At 44.8% G+C, this 18,685-nt stretch overlaps 1 protein-coding gene across 1 annotated transcript in view; it reads left to right on the top strand.

Moving 5' to 3' along the window:
- Positions 1–1,419: 1,419 nt before the first annotated feature.
- Positions 1,420–18,685, top strand: part of LYSMD4 (LysM domain containing 4) — a 57,195-nt gene continuing 39,929 nt past the window's right edge. The window contains exon 1 of the mRNA XM_089655534.1: positions 1,420–1,496. The gene's annotated coding sequence lies outside the window, so the exon portion shown is untranslated. The remainder of the gene's footprint in view (positions 1,497–18,685) is intronic.

Raw genomic sequence — 18,685 nt, forward strand, 5'->3', positions numbered from 1 at the left:
CAACATGGAAATGCTAATAATTTAGCAAATATAAACTGCTAAATCAAACTAAACAAGTTCTTTACATCGCTTTGTGCTACAAATAAATAAAATATTGTGAATTAGAGCCCGTTCATACTTGAGCGTTTTTCAGCTTGAAGCTCGACGTTTAGAAATGCTCAAGAAGTAAAACTGGTCCACAAAACGCGGTGCGATGTGCAGAATCGGATTGCATAGTTGTGAATACCCATGCGATCCGATTCTAGTGCGGACCAAAAAAAAGGGTTCTGCACCTTTTTGGTGTGGATGTGGTGCAATTAGAGCCGTACATAATGTACGGCTCCGATTGCACCCCACACAAACCGCATGTGATTTGCACAGGAATGCGGTGCAGTTCCTGTGCGAATCACATGCGATGTACCGCACCGCATATATGTGAACCCGGGCTAAAGCCAAAACCTTTTGTTTTCAGTTTTGGAAGAGTGGAGAGGGATTAGAACCCCATGTCCGGGTCGTATTGCTATCTATGCCCCTTCAGGGAGATTTTTCCTATTTGTCATGTTTACTGTTAGCATTGAAAGTAAATCACAAATTTTGGGTTGTCCCCAGAACAGGTGCACAGGAGAAATCTTCCAATGGGGACACTGGTTCAATCAGGGATGTCCTCTCACCTTGCAGGGATGTTCTCTCACTTACTGTTTTGGTTATGGGACAGGAAGTGAAGGGAAATCACAGATGGCAAAAAAAAAGGATTATAACCCACCAAAATGAGAAGAAAAAGTTTTGCCTTCAGGTATACCTCAATATGAAGTGTCAAATCCTTGTATATTTACTTTGTGTTACCTGGGAAACAGTGGTGGTGAGAGCGAGGCTTGAAACGCAAAAGCCCAAGACGTCTCACACACACTACCGCTACACAGCAGTAGAGGTCAGCAGAGAGTCTGATTGACTGCCCCGTGTTTCCTGTAGTGAGAGCGAGGCCTGAAACGCGGAAATCGCTTAGATACTTCCGCTAGACAGCAGTAGTGAGCATGATTGACTGCCCCGTGTTTCCTGTAATGAGAGCGAGGTCTGACACGCGGAAGCCGCTTAGATACTTCCGCTAGACAGCAGCGGAGAGCCTGATTGACTGGCCCGTGTTTCCTATAGTGAGAGCGAGGCCTGAAACGCAGATGCCGCTTAGATACTTCTGCATACTTCTACTTCACCTAAGTGCTTCGCGTTTTCTGTGCTGGGAGCGAGGCTTGGAACGCGAATGCGCAGACACTGCCGTTCGATGTCGATAGAGATGTTGGTGAAGTGTCCCGTATTTCCTTGTCCTGACAGCTGAGGCACTGCACTATATGTCCGTAGAGGGCAGCAAAGAGCCCATTGAAATGCCCCGTGTTTCCTGTGGTGAAAACGAGGCTTGAGAAACCGGAAGAGCCTGTGGGCGCCTCAGATACTTCCGGCAGAGAGTCTGTCAGTCTGAATATGTCAGCAGGACGGAAGGGCTCGGCTATGGGACGAAGGTAGAGGTAAGTACACCCTTCACCTGTAATGTGAGGCTTGTCTGGAGGTTGGGTAGTCCATGAGATACATGGACACCGCACATTACTGCCATCATCCGTGTAGGCTGACTACACCAGAGAGTCAGATTCCTTGCCCAAGGAGCTTGCACTCATGGGGGCGACTATACGTTTTAGTTGCCTTAAAGCCCAACTCCGGGCTCCCCCCTATTAAAAAAAAAAAAAGTCCATCTGTGACATCGATCGTTGCGTCGTTGCGCTTTTTTTGACGTTACCACTAGACAGCCCAGTTCTTTTCAGTTGGCGACAAACGCGGCGAAAGCTCAGTACGCATATTGTAGCTTCACACATCTCAACGTGTTTTTTGCTCCTTTCTTGGCGCGTTTGGTGTGCCGTTAATGATAGATGCGCAACGCGTTCACACCCGGGTTCTCCAGGGACACCTGCGGTTTGCATGTGTTTGTGTGACTGGGGGCCAAGCGTCTCTTCTTAGTTACCTGTAGGTCATGTGATGTTCCTGCCCCCCCCCCCCGAGTCTTCCTCTGTTTAACCCCTTGACTACCGGGCACTGTCACCCCCGTCCTGCCCAGGACAATTTTCAGCTTTCAGTGCTGTTGCACTTTGGCAATTGTGCGGTCATACAACACTGTACTCATATGACATTTTTACCATTGTTTTCACACAAATAGAGCTTTCTTTTGGTGGTATTTTATCGCTGCTAAGGGTTTATTTTTTGCGCTATAAACAAAAAAAAGCAAAAAATTTGAAAGTTTTTCTTTGTTTCTATTATAAAATTATGCAAACAGGTAATTTTTCTCCTTCACTGATGTGCGTTGATGAGGCTGCACTGATGGGCACTGATAGGCAGCACTGATATGCAACAATGATGGGTACTGTTAGGCAGCACTGATGTGCATTGATGAGGCTGCACTGATATACAGCACTGATGTGCATTGTTGAGGCTGCACTGATAGGCAGCACTGATGTTTGTTGATGAGGCTGCACTGGTAGGCAGCACTGATGTGCATTGATGAGGCAGCACTGATGTGTGTTGATGAGGCTGCACTGATAGGCTGCACTGATGTGCGTTGATGAGGCTGCACTGATAGGCTGCACTGATGTGCGTTGATGAGGCTGCACTGATGTGCGATGATGAGGCTGCACTGATGTGCGATGATGAGGCTGCACTGATAGGCAGCACTGATAGGCAGCACGGATGAGCTGGCACTGATGAGGCATTGATGATGCTGCACTGATATGCAACAATGGGCACTTGTGGGTAGCACTGATCATCAGTGCCGATCCGCCCTCTGACAATTGCTGGCTATCAGCAGTACTTTCCTCACGCTGTGACAGTATGAGGAAAATGCAGCCGATAACCGGCAACTGCATTTACCCGTGATCTGCTGTTTCATTGGACACGGCTGATCGCATGGCAAAAGGCCGCTGTGATTGGCCTTTTACCACATCATGTGATCAGCTGTGTCCGTAGGATTACAGAGATTGCCGGATGCGCACCCCTGGGAGTGTGTGGGAAGGCGTGTTCTTGGAGGACGTCATATGACGCCCTCCCAGAACTGGACAACCGCGCTGTAGCTGTCATTCGGCTATAGCGCGGTTGGCAAGTGGTTAATAAGGGCCGGCTCACACCACAATTCTGTTTTCCGGATGTGTTTATGATGCGTTCCGGTGCATTTTTTCCCCCCTTTTTTTTTTTTTTCTCTTCATCTTAATTGAGGACATGTGTTCCAGTGCGTTTTTGAAGTATGGCATCCCCAAGTGCCGCACACCGAACGAAGCTCAACAGTCACGTGGGTGAAAGCAACTTCAGCCCAGTTCCATCCAGGCCATCCCCAACGTGTTTTGTCCCACCCACTCAGCTTAGTCATGGAGGTCCTCCATAGGTAAGCACCATAGGCGGAAGAAAATGCTTTGGGGTGGCCTGGACAGAGCTGGGCTGAAGTTGCTTTTAAACACGTGACTATCGAGCGTTGTTCGGTGTGCAGTACTCGGGGCTTCCCTACTTCATATTGCATGTATAGAGCCAGGACAGGCTCTCCCCATGCCTGCACCCTCAGTGAGTCACTGGAATTGGGTATATAGCGGCACCCCCTGTCTTTTTTGGCTGGTGCCTTTTTGATGTTTTTTTGCACATGCGTTCCATACAGAAAAAATGCAGCATGTTCTCCTTTTGTTGACTGCATTGGAACGCATTGGTGTGAACTAGGGCATATTGGAGTCTATGTTAAACACCGTGCATGTGTTTTTGATGCAGAATAAAAGCGCATTGGACTGCATCTGGTGTGACCCGGCCCTGAAACAAAAGAAGGGAGTGAAATAAAGCGCCACTTCGTGTAGTATTAAAATAACACACTCCTATGTTAAAGCAGTATTAAAGTGTTACTAAACCCCGGACCCTATATTCACTATGTCCGCTCTCCCTGGACCCCGCCGCCACTATGTCCGCTCTCCCCGGACCCCGCCGCCACTATGTCCGCTCTCCCCGGACCCCGCCGCCACTATGTCCGCTCTCCCCGGACCCCGCCGCCACTATGTCCGCTCTCCCCGGACCCCGCCGCCACTATGTCCGCTCTCCCCGGACCCCGCCGCCACTATGTCCGCTCTCCCACAGTACACACAACATGGAAATGAAATTATTTTAGTAAATATATACTGCTAAATACCTTTTTCTCTTTAGCAGTATATAGCAGTCTTGTGACTTCTATCAGTGTCCAGCTGAGCACGGTTTAATCTTGTAGGAGGATTTTTCATTCTCTTCTGATTGTCCTAGGAGATGGCATAACCCCTGACCTTCTGTCTGGACAGCGCTGATTGGCCCTGTGCTGATCACATGCACTCACCCAAAGGGAACAGCATATATATAAATCTCCAGCAGATGGCAGCCTCTCCTCTGGTGGGTAGCATGGTGGAATGTGGAAGCCCCTCTGCGATTGCTATAAAGCAGCTGCTGTGAGCCCAAAGGATGTATCCAGGAAGAGACAGGGCTCCAGCCCTCTGCACCGCATATTGACAAACCACCGTGGACAGCACAGAAGTGCTTAAGGTGGGACTGGACAAACATGATGATGTCATATGTTGTGTATTGGGTGTGGCAATGCATTTCTTCCTCCTTTTCTCTTGTGTTTACTTCCTGCTTGGGTCTTTCTTTGGTTGTCCACATCACTATCTGTTGAACGTCCAGCCACAGGGTTCTCCCAGTGGAGGGGAGTCGAGGGCACCGGCGGTCTCTGACTCCGTCGCAGTGGATTAGTGTCCTCACCATGCCCAGAAATGTATTATTACAGTAAAAATACCAGCCCGTACCAGAACCCAACTTCCTCCCTGCTGGCGTCTGAGTCAAAGTGGAGCTCTGTGCCCGTTACTGATCCAAACACAGGCCCATCCATCTGGTTTTTAAGAGTCACTCTCATCTCAGCAGTCCATAAAACCTTTGAAAAATCTACCTTCAGATATTTCTTGGCCAAGTCTTGACGTTTTGACTTCTGTGTCTTGTTCAGTGGTGGTCGGTGTAACGGAACTGGACCCCGACTGCACTAGGGTATTTCCGTTAAACTCCCGCTTCCCTGTCCGAACACCGATCCACGGACACTACTTGAAGTAAAATCAGGAAATAGACACAAGATATAAGCATTCAAGAGAACAACCCACCTCCCTGCATAAGGACACAGGGCGGGGCAAACTAAATCTAGCAATAAGAAATGCTTCAGCAGACAGTCCCATCAGGGGGAAGGGCTGCCGGAAACACCCCCCACCAAGCCAATACACAAACACATACATCCCATAATAGTTTGCTCCCAAGCAAGACACACAGTAGAACAATGGGATGCACCACATGGCTGTACAATGGACAACCCCACCTCTACACAATATCAGGACATTCCACCCTGTACCCCTAACAGGCACAGGGTGACTTACACATAAGAGGGATATGGGGAGCTGAGACAGGGGTCTCCCCACCTCTCTAAAGTGAGCTGGGTTCCATGGGCCCCCCACCCAAAATCACTCCCGTCACAGTCGGGTTTCAGCCTTCCTTACCTTGGCCATGTCTCCGAGCACTGAACACCTCGTACTTCTTGGCACTCCAGGTAGGTTGCGGTTCCGGAATATGACAGCACTGGAGGAGAATGGCTTCCTGGTAGCTTCACGTTTGATTCTTCTCAAATCTTTGGCAGTTAATATGCATCTTTTTTTTTTTCTCAACACTTTTCTGGCGACCCTGTTGACTATTTGCAACAAAACATTAGATGGTTCTGTGATCACGCTCCAATATCTTAGCAATTTCAAGAGTACTGCATCCCTCTGAAAGACTTTTTACAATTTTTGACTTTTCAGAGTCAGTTAAATCTCTTTTTTGGCCCATTTTGCCTGAAAAAAGAAGCTGCCTAATAACTATGCACACCTTTATATAGGGTGTTGATCTCCTTAGGCCACACCCTCCCTCATTACACAAATACACATCATCTGATATGCTCAGATCCAATCACCATTCAAGTTTATACAGCTTGGAGTTGGGTAATATGCATAAAAATGATGATTTGGTAAAAAAAAAACCTTTATTTATTACAGGTACTTATATAGCACCATCAATTTACGCAGCGCTTTACATATATATTGTACATTCACATCAGTCCCTAACCCTCAAGGGGTGTACAATCTAAGGTCCCTAACTCACATTCATACATACACATACTAGGGACAATTTAGACAGGACCCAATTCACCTACCAGCATGTCTTTGGAGTGTAGAAGGAAACCGGAGTGCCTGGAGGAAACCCACGCAGGCACAGGGAGAACATGCAAACTCCAGGCAGGTAATGCCGTGGTTGGGATTTGAACCAACGACTTTAGTACTGCCAGTCTGCTCTGGTCATATGATCCTGCAGCTCCAGCTCTCCTTTGACAGAGAGTGGGCAGCTGCAGGGGAGAGGAGGGAGCGTCGACAACAGCTTGGTCGTGCAGGCATAGGGAGAACATGCAAACTCCAAGCAGGTGGTGCCATGGTTGGGATTTTAACCAACGACTCGAGTACTGCCAGTGCGGAAGTGCTAACCATTGAGCCACTGTGCTGCACTTGCCTAATAATTGTGCACACACTGTATATAGTCAGCTGGTGGAAGCCCGGGGGCAGGCCCGGGCTCTGCCATCCCAGCGCTTCCGACAGCTCACCATAGAGATGATTGAGGACCAGAATGTCCCCATCATCTCTATGGTCTATGAAAGTTACCTGGAGGGGAGATGTACCTCCTTTTTTCCACCACCTGTAAAAGCGATCCAGAGCTAATTAGCTGCTTGGATCTCTTTTACAAAAAAAAAGTGGTATAACCACTTAAACCCTTGCAACGTACCAGTATGTCGCTGGGGCTGAAGTGGTTAAGAGCTCATCCACACAGTTGTTTATGGGTACAGATCTCTGCTGTAAAATTCCTGGCATTTTTCAGTGGGAGGTGCACACTGCCGACCATAAAAGTGAATGGCTGTACACCTATGATGTATTCCCTGAACACAGACGTTTTTGCATGTGGGAATGATCTGATGTGCACATGAGGGGGTAGATGCAGAGACAAGAAAATCTCAATTACTCGACTACAGCAACTATTCACTTCTATGGCCGGCTGTACATGCCATCTTCGGCTCTCTGGGTGTGGAAAAACACCGGGAATATTACAGTAGAGGAGATCTGCATCTGTAAATGTCTGTATGTGAACTCTAAGGGCCACTTCACACCATAGATGTCTGTATGTGAGCTCTAAGGGCCACTTCACACCATACATGTCTGTATGTGAGCTCTAAGGGCCACTTCACACCATACATGCCTGTATGTGAGCTCTAAGGGCCACTTCACACCATACATGTCTGTATGTGAGCTCTAAGGGCCACTTCACACCATACATGTCTGTATGTGAGCTCTAAGGGCCACTTCACACCATACATGTCTGTATGTGAGCTCTAAGGGCCACTTCACACCATACATGTCTGTATGTGAGCTCTAAGGGCCACTTCACACCATACATGCCTGTATGTGAGCTCTAAGGGCCACTTCACACCATACATGTCTGTATGTGAGCTCTAAGGGCCACTTCACACCATACATGTCTGTATGTGAGCTCTAAGGGCCACTTCACACCATACATGCCTGTATGTGAGCTCTAAGGGCCACTTCACACCATACATGTCTGTATGTGAGCTCTAAGGGCCACTTCACACCATACATGTCTGTATGTGAGCTCTAAGGGCCACTTCACACCATACATGTCTGTATGTGAGCTCTAAGGGCCACTTCACACCATACATGTCTGTATGTGAGCTCTAAGGGCCACTTCACACCATACATGTCTGTATGTGAGCTCTAAGGGCCACTTCACACCATACATGTCTGTATGTGAGCTCTAAGGGCCACTTCACACCATACATGTCTGTATGTGAGCTCTAAGGGCCACTTTACACCATACATGTCTGTATGTGAGCTCTAAGGGCCACTTCACACCATAGATGTCTGTATGTGAGCTCTAAGGGCCACTTCACACCATAGATGTCTGTATGTGAGCACTAAGGGCCACTTCACACCATAGATGTCTGTATGTGAGCTCTAAGGGCCACTTCACACCATACATGTCTGTATGTGAGCTCTAAGGGCCACTTCACACCATACATGTCTGTATGTGAGCTCTAAGGGCCACTTCACACCATACATGTCTGTATGTGAGTTCTAAGGGCCACTTCACACCATAGAAACGCAGTCCAGATGCATTCCAAATGCGTTTCCATATGCGTGTTTTTGATGTGTTCCAGTGAGTTTTTTTATGCTTTCCAGTTCGTTTTTCCCCCTTTTTTTCTTCTATTTAAATAGGGACATGTGCATTCCAGTGCGTTTTTGATGCATTTTACCACTTTCCAGTACAGTTCTGTGCAGGAAAAATGCATCCTGTTCTATTTTTTCTTCTGTCACCAGAACTCATTGGAACTGTAAGCACTGATGGGAACTATTTATTTATTTATTTCAGGTACTTATATAGCGCCATCAATTTACACAGCACTTTACATATATATTGTACATCCACATCAGTCCCTAACCCTCAAGGGGCGTACAATCTAAGGTCCCTAACTCACATTCATACATACACATACTAGGGACAATTTAGACAGGAGCCAATTCACCTACCAGCATGTCTTTGGAAAGTGGGAGGAAACCGGAGTACCCGGAGGAAACCCACGCAGTCACAGGGAGAACATGCAAACTCCAAGCAGGTGGTGCTGTGGTTGGGATTCGAACCAACGACCCGAGTACTGCCAGGCGGAAGTGCTAACCATTTAGCCACTGTGCTGCCCACATTGAAAACCATATAACCTACTTTCTGTGCATTTTGGATGCAGAAAAAAAAATCACTGAAACGCATGGACTGTGAACTGACCCTAAGGGCTGGTGCACACCAGATGCAGTCCATTGTGGTTTTTTTTTTTTTGTTTTTTTTTCTTCATCAAAAACGCAAAGTATTTTCCATGTATTTCAGTGACCCTAGTTCACACCAATGCAGTCAGTTCCAGTCAGTTTTCATTTCAGAAAAAAAGTAGAACATGCTGCATTTTGTTCTGCATAGAACTGTACTGGAACATAGCAAAACACATTGAAAAAAACGCACGGCAATAGAGTGTGGTGTGAACTGTAAGCAAAAGCGTACCCAGAACGCATCCAGAGTGCATTTTTGTGGTGTAAACTGGCCCTAAGGGTCAGTGCACACTACGTGCGAGTCAATGTGCTTTTTTTTTTTTTTTTGGCATCCAAAACGCACAGAAAGTAGGTTATATGGTTGTCAGTGTCGTAGTTCACATTAGTGCTTGCAGCTCCAGTGCATTCCGGTTGCAGAAAAAAAGTAGAACAGGTTGCATTTTTCCTGCACTGAACTGTACTAAAACGCACTGGAATGCACATGCCCCTATTTAAATAGAAGAAAAAGAGGGGTAATTACATCTCTTGAACCCTTCAAGTATGTATTTCATATTTCATATGTAACCGTTCCTCAGATGCGTCTGCATATTAATCTACCCGCAGGTGGAACGTTACTTGTGCCTAGGAAAAGTTATGAGCCAAAATATGAGCTATGAGAGATTTTGGTTCTAGTTTGGGTCTCCGCCCAGACAATCCCTCCCCAACTGAGGCATTGGAAGGCATCCAGAGTGCATTCCCACTACGTGCAAGTCAGTGTGCTTTTTTTTTTTTTGCATCCAAAACGCACAGAAAGTAGGTTATATGGTTGTCACATCGGTGCTTGCAGCTCCAGTGCTTTCCGGTTGCAGAAAAAAAAAGTAGAACAGGCTGCATTTTTCCTGCACTGATCTGTACTGGAGCACGGTAAAACGCACTGGAATGCACATGCCCCTATTTAAATAGAAGAAAAAGAGAGGAAAAAATGCCCCAGAACTTGCCAAAAACACGTAAAAAACGTGCATGCAGAAACGCATCCGGAATGCGTTTCTGTGGTGTGAACCTGAAAGAATTTGGTTTACACGTTTTAGAATTTGATGTAATATGGGCAGCACAGTGGCTAAATGGTTAGCACTTCCGCCTGGCAGTACTCGGGTCGTTGGTTCAAATCCCAACCACGACACCACCTGCCTGGAGTTTGCATGTTCTCCATGTGCCTGCGTGGGTTTCCTCCGGGTACTCCGGTTTCCTCCCACACTCCAAAGACATGCTGGTAGGTGAATTGGATCCTGTCTAAATTGTCCCTAGTATGTGTATGTATGAATGTGAGTTAGGGACCTTAGATTGTACGCCCCTTGAGGGTTAGGGACTGATGTGAATGTACAATATATATGTAAAGCGCGGCATAAATTGACGGCGCTATATAAGTACCTGAAATAAATAAATAAATAATACACCTAGTAGAATGTTTTGCGAGCCGCGTCTTTAGAAGGCTAGCGCAAGTACTTTTATATGTAATAAACCACTGTGGGCCTCAGAGAAGGGTCAGGAGGGCCCCATGCGGCCCATAAAGCGCCAGTTTCATGTGCTGGTTCTATAGTCAGGTAATGTTGTCCTTTTTGGAGCGAAGCCAAAGTGTTCAACCACCCGTCAGCTTCAGAGAGCTCTTCCAAAGCTGCTTTAGGACCTAAGCACAGAGGGATTGTTTGATCTTTGCTTGTAAATGCTCATCTGAGTAGCATCAGCTTCAGTAAGCATATGGCAGACCTTGAACTGCTCCCCTGATGCGCTTAACCTCCCTGGCGGTATGATTCTTTCCGATTTTTTGTGCTGAAAGCGGTACATTTTTTTGCATGGAAATATGTAGTTTTTTATTGTAGGCCTGTAATTTTTAGGAATAACTCACTGAAATCTGTCCAAACAAGAGTCTAGTAAACATCCCGGGTAGGATAAAACTTGAAACACGAAATCATAAATTATAATTTAATAAATAAGCATAAAAAATTATAATAATAAATTTAATTCAATAATGTAATTAAACCAAAAACACTGAAACTTGAAACACAAAATCATAAATTATAATATAACAAATAATCATAAAAAATATAATAATAATAATAAATGTAACTCAATAATATAATCAAACCAAAAACACTGAAATTTGAAATATAGCGCCAAGTTCGCACATCGCTGAGTTCAGTCGCAGAATCGTTTTCAGTGTCTGATGAGGAATTTCCCCCACGAATCATTATCACTCAATTCTGCAAGTGGTTCTGATTTACTATCACTGTTCTCTAGCCGGTCTAAAACCGCTTTTGACCTAAAGGGACGCTTTTTGGACGCCATGGACGTTTCTCAGTTTCCAGGCAGAAAGAACAGTCAAAATGCAGGCAGGGCGCCGGACAAAGCACTCGGGACAAAATGTATGTGAAATGGTTTGATACAGGAATGTTATACTACTAAACATCCCGGGTATGATAAAACTTGAAACACGAAATCATAAATTATAATTTAATAAATCATAAAAAATAATATAATAATAAATTTTATTCAATAATATAATCAAACCAAAAACACTGACATTTGAAATACAGAGGCAAATTCGCACATCGCTGAGCGAAGTCGCAAAATCGTTTTCAGTGTCTGATGAGGAATTTCCCCCACAAATCATTATCACTCAATTCTGCAAGTGGTTCTGATTTACTATCGCTGTTCTCTAGCCGGTCTAAAACCGCTTTTGACGTAAAGGGACGCTTTTTGGACGCCATGGACGTTTCTAAGTTTCCAGGCAGAAAGAACATTCAAAATGCAGGCAGGGCGCCGGACAAAGCAGTAGGGACAAAATATATGTGAAATGGTTTGAAACAGCAATGACAGCAAAAATGAAATTTTTTAAAAATTTCAAATTTGCCGCTGGTTCCGGCGCCCGTACGTCCCAACATCACAGGGACCGGAACACAGAAGCCGGATGCTGGCATCGGCCGGAGGAGATGGCCGGGGACGCTGCAGGGGACACATCGTGGGAGCGAAGGACAAGGTAAGTGCTGCAGGGACCCCCGGAGCAATGCCGCATGGTAAGCCCGAGTGTAGCTCGGGGTTACCGCTCTTGGTACTCAAATTTTACCCCGAGCTACACTCGGGAATACCGCTGAGGAGGTTAAAGCTCTTCTCCGCTCTAGTCCAGGTCTGTTGACTACAAATCTTAAAGGCATTGAATACTTTCAAATGTTTTTGTTGTTATAACTCAGTATTAGTGTAGTTCTATTCCCTGTGTTGATTGTTTTGCCTTGTAATGACGGGCTCACATGTTGTGGCTGCAGTTTTTGTAATGTCATGACTGTTCGATTTCCCCCCCCCCCCATGTGCATGTATTCATTCATTGAGCTTGTCCCTATTCACTTAAAGTGGAGCTCCACCCAAAAGGGGAAGTTCCACTTTAAGCCTTTGTCACCCGATCCACATTAAGGATTGGCACCTTTGGTGAGTGGGTACCTGAATTTGACATGTACCCGCTCCCACTTCTGCTGCGATCGCCTAGGCCAGGGGTAGGCAACCTGAGAGCCGCAGGACTATAAGTTCCATCATGCCTCTGCAAGTCATAGCTGTAACTGTCAGTTTTGTAATCTTTGCAATGCTTTGTGGGAAATGTAGTTCCACAACAGCTAGAGAGCCGCAGGTTGCCTACGCTGGCTTAGGCGATTTGAAGTGGAAGTTGTCCTCATGTCCTCCCTCCCTTCCAGTAGTCTTCTGGAACACGTGACAGGTCCCAGAAGACTACGGGGCCATTCACAAAGCGCAGCACTTCTCGCGCATGCGCAGTGGGCACCCGGCCGTGAAGCCGCAAACTGTCACAGCCGGGTGCCCACACTGAAGATGCCGGGGAGGGAAGACGGCTGGTGAAACCAGAGGTGGTGAAGACACCGCTGGACTGAGGGACAGGTAAGTGTCTGTATTTTAAAAGGCAGCAGCTACAGTTTTTGTAGCTGATTACTGTTTTTTTTCAGGTGGAACTCTGCTTTAAGGGACAGGCAACTTCCTGTTTGGGGTCAGGCGTGTCCAATCCATGCCGCGTCATTTCCTCTTACGTTGCATCACAAATGTGATGAAAACACATCAGGTTCATTCATTGCACTGCGGGATTGTGTCGCTGTCACATCTAATTAGTGTGGATTTCTCACCTGCTGAGCAGTGGATCCAGTGATCATGGGATATGTCATTTCTAAACAGGAAGTGTCAGTTCTTATACTACAGGCCAGGCATTAACCTGTGCAGTGCCATGCCACATGCCAAATGTCTGAACACAAAACACAAACTTCTGAAACTGGAATGTGAAGATTTACTCTACTACAGGCTGTGTTCACAAGGCAACAAATGACGCCATGATACTACGTGATCAATGCACATCTTATACAGGTGAAAAGCACAAGGTGCAGGTAGGGGGTTTATAATGCCTTTAACCCCCCTGGCGGTATTCCCGAGTGTAGCTCGGGGTAAAGTTTCAGCACCACAAGCGGTAACACTCGGGAATACACTGCAGCGTTGCTCCGGGATCTCTTCTTCACTCACCTTGTCCTGCGCTCCCGTAATGTCCCTCCTGCAGTGTCCCCTGTAATGTCCTCCAGCAGATGCCGGCATCTGTCTACCGGGTTCCGTTCCCTGCGGCGTCGGGATGTACGGGGGACGGAACTGGCAGGAAATAAAAAAATTTGAAAAAATGACATTCACACAATACACTAAAATCACATAGTATAACATTCCTGTATCAAACCATTTCACATACATTTTGTCCCGAGTGCTTTGCCCGGCGCCCTGCCTGCATTTTTACTGTTCTTTCTGCCTGGAAACTGAGAAACGTCCATGGCGTCCAAAAAGCGTCCCTTTAGGTCAAAAGCGGTTTTAGACCGGCTAGAGAACAGTGATAGTAAATCAGAACCACTTGCAGAATTGAGTGATAATGATTCGTGGGGGAAATTCCTCATCAGACACTGAAAACGATTCTGCGACTGAACTCAGCGATGTGCGAACTTGGCGCTATATTTCAAATTTCAGTGTTTTTGGTTTGATTATATTATTGAATTACATTTATTATTATTATTATTATTATATTTTTTATGATTATTTGTTATATTATAATTTATGATTTTGTGTTTCAAGTTTCAGTGTTTTTGGTTTAATTACATTATTGAATTAAATTTATTATTATAATTTTTTATGCTTATTTATTAAATTATAATTTATGATTTCGTGTTTCAAATTTTATCCTACCCGGGATGTTTACTAGAATCTTGTTCGGACAGATTTCAGTGAGTTATTCCTAAAAATTACAGACCTACAATAAAAAAAATACATATTTCCATGCAAAAAAATGTACCGCTTTGAGCACAGAAATACTGACATCAGCCCACTAGGGAGGTTAAAGCTAAACTCTGGGCTGGAGAAAAGTTAGCCTTGTCCCCTGCACTGCAAAGATTACAGGCGTACCTCGGTTTATGAATGCCTTGCTTAACATAATTTTCGATTTATGAATTAAAATTCATTGAAAATAATACAAATTTTTTTCGTAATACAAAGTAAGTTTCCCCAAGATGCATTGCACCTAGGAGGTTTATAACGCCGGCTCCGTGCCTTTAAAGTGCACTTTATAAAGAGTTTTGAACAGATAAAACTTTTTTTACTTTTTTCTGACCTCCGGAACGGATTATCCCGGAGAACATATTAAATTAATAAACTGAGGTACACCTGCATCTGCTTGTTTTGTCTAGGGAAGGGGTCTCCAAAGTGCAGCCCGCTGGGACGTTTTCACCGATCCACAGCCTGAGTCCCCAGACTCCCTGCAGGGGACGGTCTCTGCTAAAGCTTCGTCGGGTTGCCAAACCTGCGATTCATACGCACCCCCACTGTGGCTGTATGCAGCATACAATGGATATAAAAAGTCTACACACCCCTGGTAAAATGTCAGGTTTCTGTGATGTGAAATGATTTATCTTTGTCTCATTATTTTACAACTTTTTCCACTTTTATTGTAACCTATAAACTGTACAACTCAGTTGAAAACAATCTGAAATCTTTTGGGGGGGAAGTAAACCATAAAAAAAACTAAAATAATGTGATTGCATAAGTGTACACACCCTCTTATAAGTCCTCATGCACACTGGATGTTTTTACAGTGGCTGAAATGGCTTTTGACATTTTTTTTTCTACAGCCAGTAAACCCCTCAGCATGTTATCCTAGGTGCCCATACACACACAGACTGGAATCAGCGTTTTTTGGATGGAAAACCCCCCCAGAACTAGTGGGTTTCTAGAGGAGTTTTTTAGCTGTAAAAACACTCTAACGCTGAAAAATGTTGCAAAACGTGGAAAACCTCCGTTTTTGGAATTTTTTTGAGCAAAAAGCAAACCGCAAACACTTCAAAACGCTGCTAAATGCTAATGCAAAAATGCTGAAAAACTTTACACGGCTAATGTTACCAGTGGGGATGTAACTGTGTTCAGAATTAAGCAATCACATTCAAAATTATGGTAAATAGGAGTCAGTACACACCGACCATCATTTAAAGTGCCTCTGATTAACCCCAAATAAAGTTCAGCTGTTCTAGTCGGTCTTTCCTGACATTTTCTTAGTCACATCCTACAGCAAAAGCCATGGTCCGCAGAGAGCTTCCAAAGCATCAGAGGGATCTCATTGTTAAAAGGTATCAGTCAGGATAAGGGTACAAAAGAATTTCCAAGGCATTAGATATCCCATGGAACACAGTGAAGACAGTCATCATCAAGTGGAGACAATATGGCGCAACAGTGACATTACCAAGAACTGGATGTCCCTCAAAAATTGATGAAAAGACAAGAAGAAAACTGGTCTGGGAGGATGCCAAGAGGCCTACAGCAACATTAAAGGAGGTGCAGGAATATCTGGCAAGTACTGGCTGCGTGGTCCATGTGACAACCATCTCCTGTATTCTTCATATGTCTGGGCTATGGGGTAGAGTGGCAAGACGGAAGCCTTTTCTATCGAAGAAAAACATCCAAGCCGGTTAAATTTTGCAAAAACACATCTGAAGTCTCCCAAAAGTATGTGGGAAAAGGTGTTGTGGTCTGATGAAACAAAGGGTGAACTTTTTGGCCATAATTCCAAAAGGTATGTTTAGCACAAAAACAACACTGCACATCACCAAAAGAACATCATACCCACCGTGAAGCATGGTGGTGGCAGCATCATGCTTTGGGGCTGTTTTTCTTCAGCCAGAACTGGGGCCTTAGTCAAGGTAGAGGGAATTATGAACATCTCCAAATACCAGTCAATATCGGCACAAAACCTTCAGCCTTCTGCTAGAAAGCTGAACCTGAAGAGGAACGTCATCTTTCAGCATGACAATGACCCAAAACATCCATCCAAATCAACAAAGGAATGGCTTCACCAGAAGAAGATGAATGTTTGGAATGGCCCAGCCAGAGCCCAGACCTGAATCCAATCGAAAATCTGTGGGGTGATCTGAAGAGGGCTGTGCACAGGAGATGACACGCAATCTGACAGATTTGGAGTATTTTTGCAAAGAAGAGCGGGCAAATATTGCCAAGTCAGGATGTGCCATGCTGATAGACTCCTCCCCAAAATGACTGAGTGCCGGAATCACATCAAAAGGTGCTTCAACAAAGTATTAGCTTAAGGGTGTGCACACTTATGCAACCATATTTTAGTTTTTTTAATTTTTACTTCCCTCCACCTAAAAGATTTCAGTTTGTTGTTCAACTGAGTTGTACAGTTTATAGGTCACATTAACGGTGGAAAAAGTTGTGAAATGATTTATCTTTGCCTCATTTTTTTACATCACAGAAACCTGACATTTTAACAGGGGTGTGTAGACTTTTTATATCCACTGTAATGTATGGGGTTTGAAGTAATTTTCTAGCAAAAACAAAATGATTGTTACATGTGAACAAAAAGTATCAGAAATGGCCTGAACTGGAGGTAGTTAACCTCTCTGGCGGTACGATTATTTCAGATTTTTTGTGCTGAAAGCGGTACCATTATTTTGCATGGAAATATGTATTTTTTTTTTTTATTGTAGGCTGTAATTTTTAGGAATAACTCACTGAAATCTGTCCGAACAAGAGTCTAGCAAACATCCTGGGGAGGATAAAACTTGAAACACAAAATCATAAATTATAATTTAATAAATAATCATAAAAAATAATAATATAATAATAATACATTTAATTCAATAATATAATCAAACCAAAAACACTGAAATTTGAAATATAGCGCCAAGTTCGCACATCGCTGAGTTCAGTCGCAGAATCGTTTTCAGTGTCTGATGAGGAATTTCCCCCACAAATCATTATCACTCAATTCTGCAAGTGGTTCTGATTTACTATCGCTGTTCTCTAGCCGGTCTAAAACCGCTTTTGACCTAAAGGGACGCTTTTTGGACGCCATGGAGGTTTCTCAGTTTCCAGGCAGAAAGAACAGTCAAAGTGCAGGCAGGGCGCCTGACAAAGCACTCGGGACAAAATGTATGTGAAATGGTTGGATACAGGAATGTTTTACTATGTAATATTCGTTTACAAAAAAATGAAATTTTTTAAAAATTTTAAATTTGCCGCCGGTCCGGTTTATACAGTTTATATGTTACATTAAAGGTGGAAAATGTGCTGAAGTGATTTATCTTTGTCTTATTTTATTACATCGCAGAAACCTGACCACTCTCGGTGCTTCCATGTGTTGGCTGCTAAGTATTTAAGTATTTCAGTGCACCCCCCCCCCCCCCCGGTTAACTTTTGGTGTCCTTTAGTGCTGTACTTTTGTATACAGCATGTCTGTGTAACAGCAAGGTGGGATCTGGGAGGTGCAGAAGGTCTGTACTTATGGCACACTATACAGCAGTGAAGTACTAATGTATAGAGAGATTGATGGGGAGGTAAGGCTGGCCATACACTATACAATTTTCTTGATAATTTTACTTTAGATTTACCAAAAACCATATAATATGAGGTCAAACCTAAACAATACTTTCAATTGTATCCAATTAGGCAGGCCCTTGTGCTACATAGTTGAAGGAAATTGAACAGAAATTGGACTGAAAATTGTATAGTGTATGGCCAGCCAAATAAATGTGTGGGGTGGGGAGAGACTGATGGGGACACCGTTGTTGGGGGGAGGGTTGATGGCACTGAAGGGGACAGAGTTTGAGGGAGGTGATGGCTCTGATGAGGGCATAGTTGTATGTGGGGGGGTTGATGGTTCTGAGGGTGTCACAAATGTGTGGGATATTCTGATGGGGACAAATGTGCGGGGATACTCTGATGGGGACACAAATGTGCGGGGATACTGTGATGGGGACAAATGTGCGGGGATACTGTGATGGGGACAAATGTGCGGGGATACTGTGATGGGGACAAATGTGCGGGGATACTGTGATGGGGACAAATGTGCGGGGATACTGTGATGGGGACAAATGTGCGGGGATATTCTGATGGGGACACATGTGCAGGGATACTCTGATGGGGACACAAATGTGCGGGGATACTCTGATGGGGACACAAATGTGCGGGGATACTCTGATGGGGACACAAATGTGCGGGGATACTCTGATGGGGACACAAATGTGCGGGGATACTCTGATGGGGACACAAATGTGCGGGGATACTCTGATGGGGACACAAATGTGCGGGGATACTCTGATGGGGACACAAATGTGCGGGGATACTCTGATGGGGACACAAATGTGCGGGGATACTCTGATGGGGACACAAATGTG

This window comes from Staurois parvus, unplaced genomic scaffold (genome assembly GCF_062004578.1).
Source record: "Staurois parvus isolate SC_StPar_1 unplaced genomic scaffold, SC_StPar_1.0 ptg000845l, whole genome shotgun sequence".
NCBI classification, from domain to species: Eukaryota; Metazoa; Chordata; class Amphibia; order Anura; family Ranidae; genus Staurois; species Staurois parvus.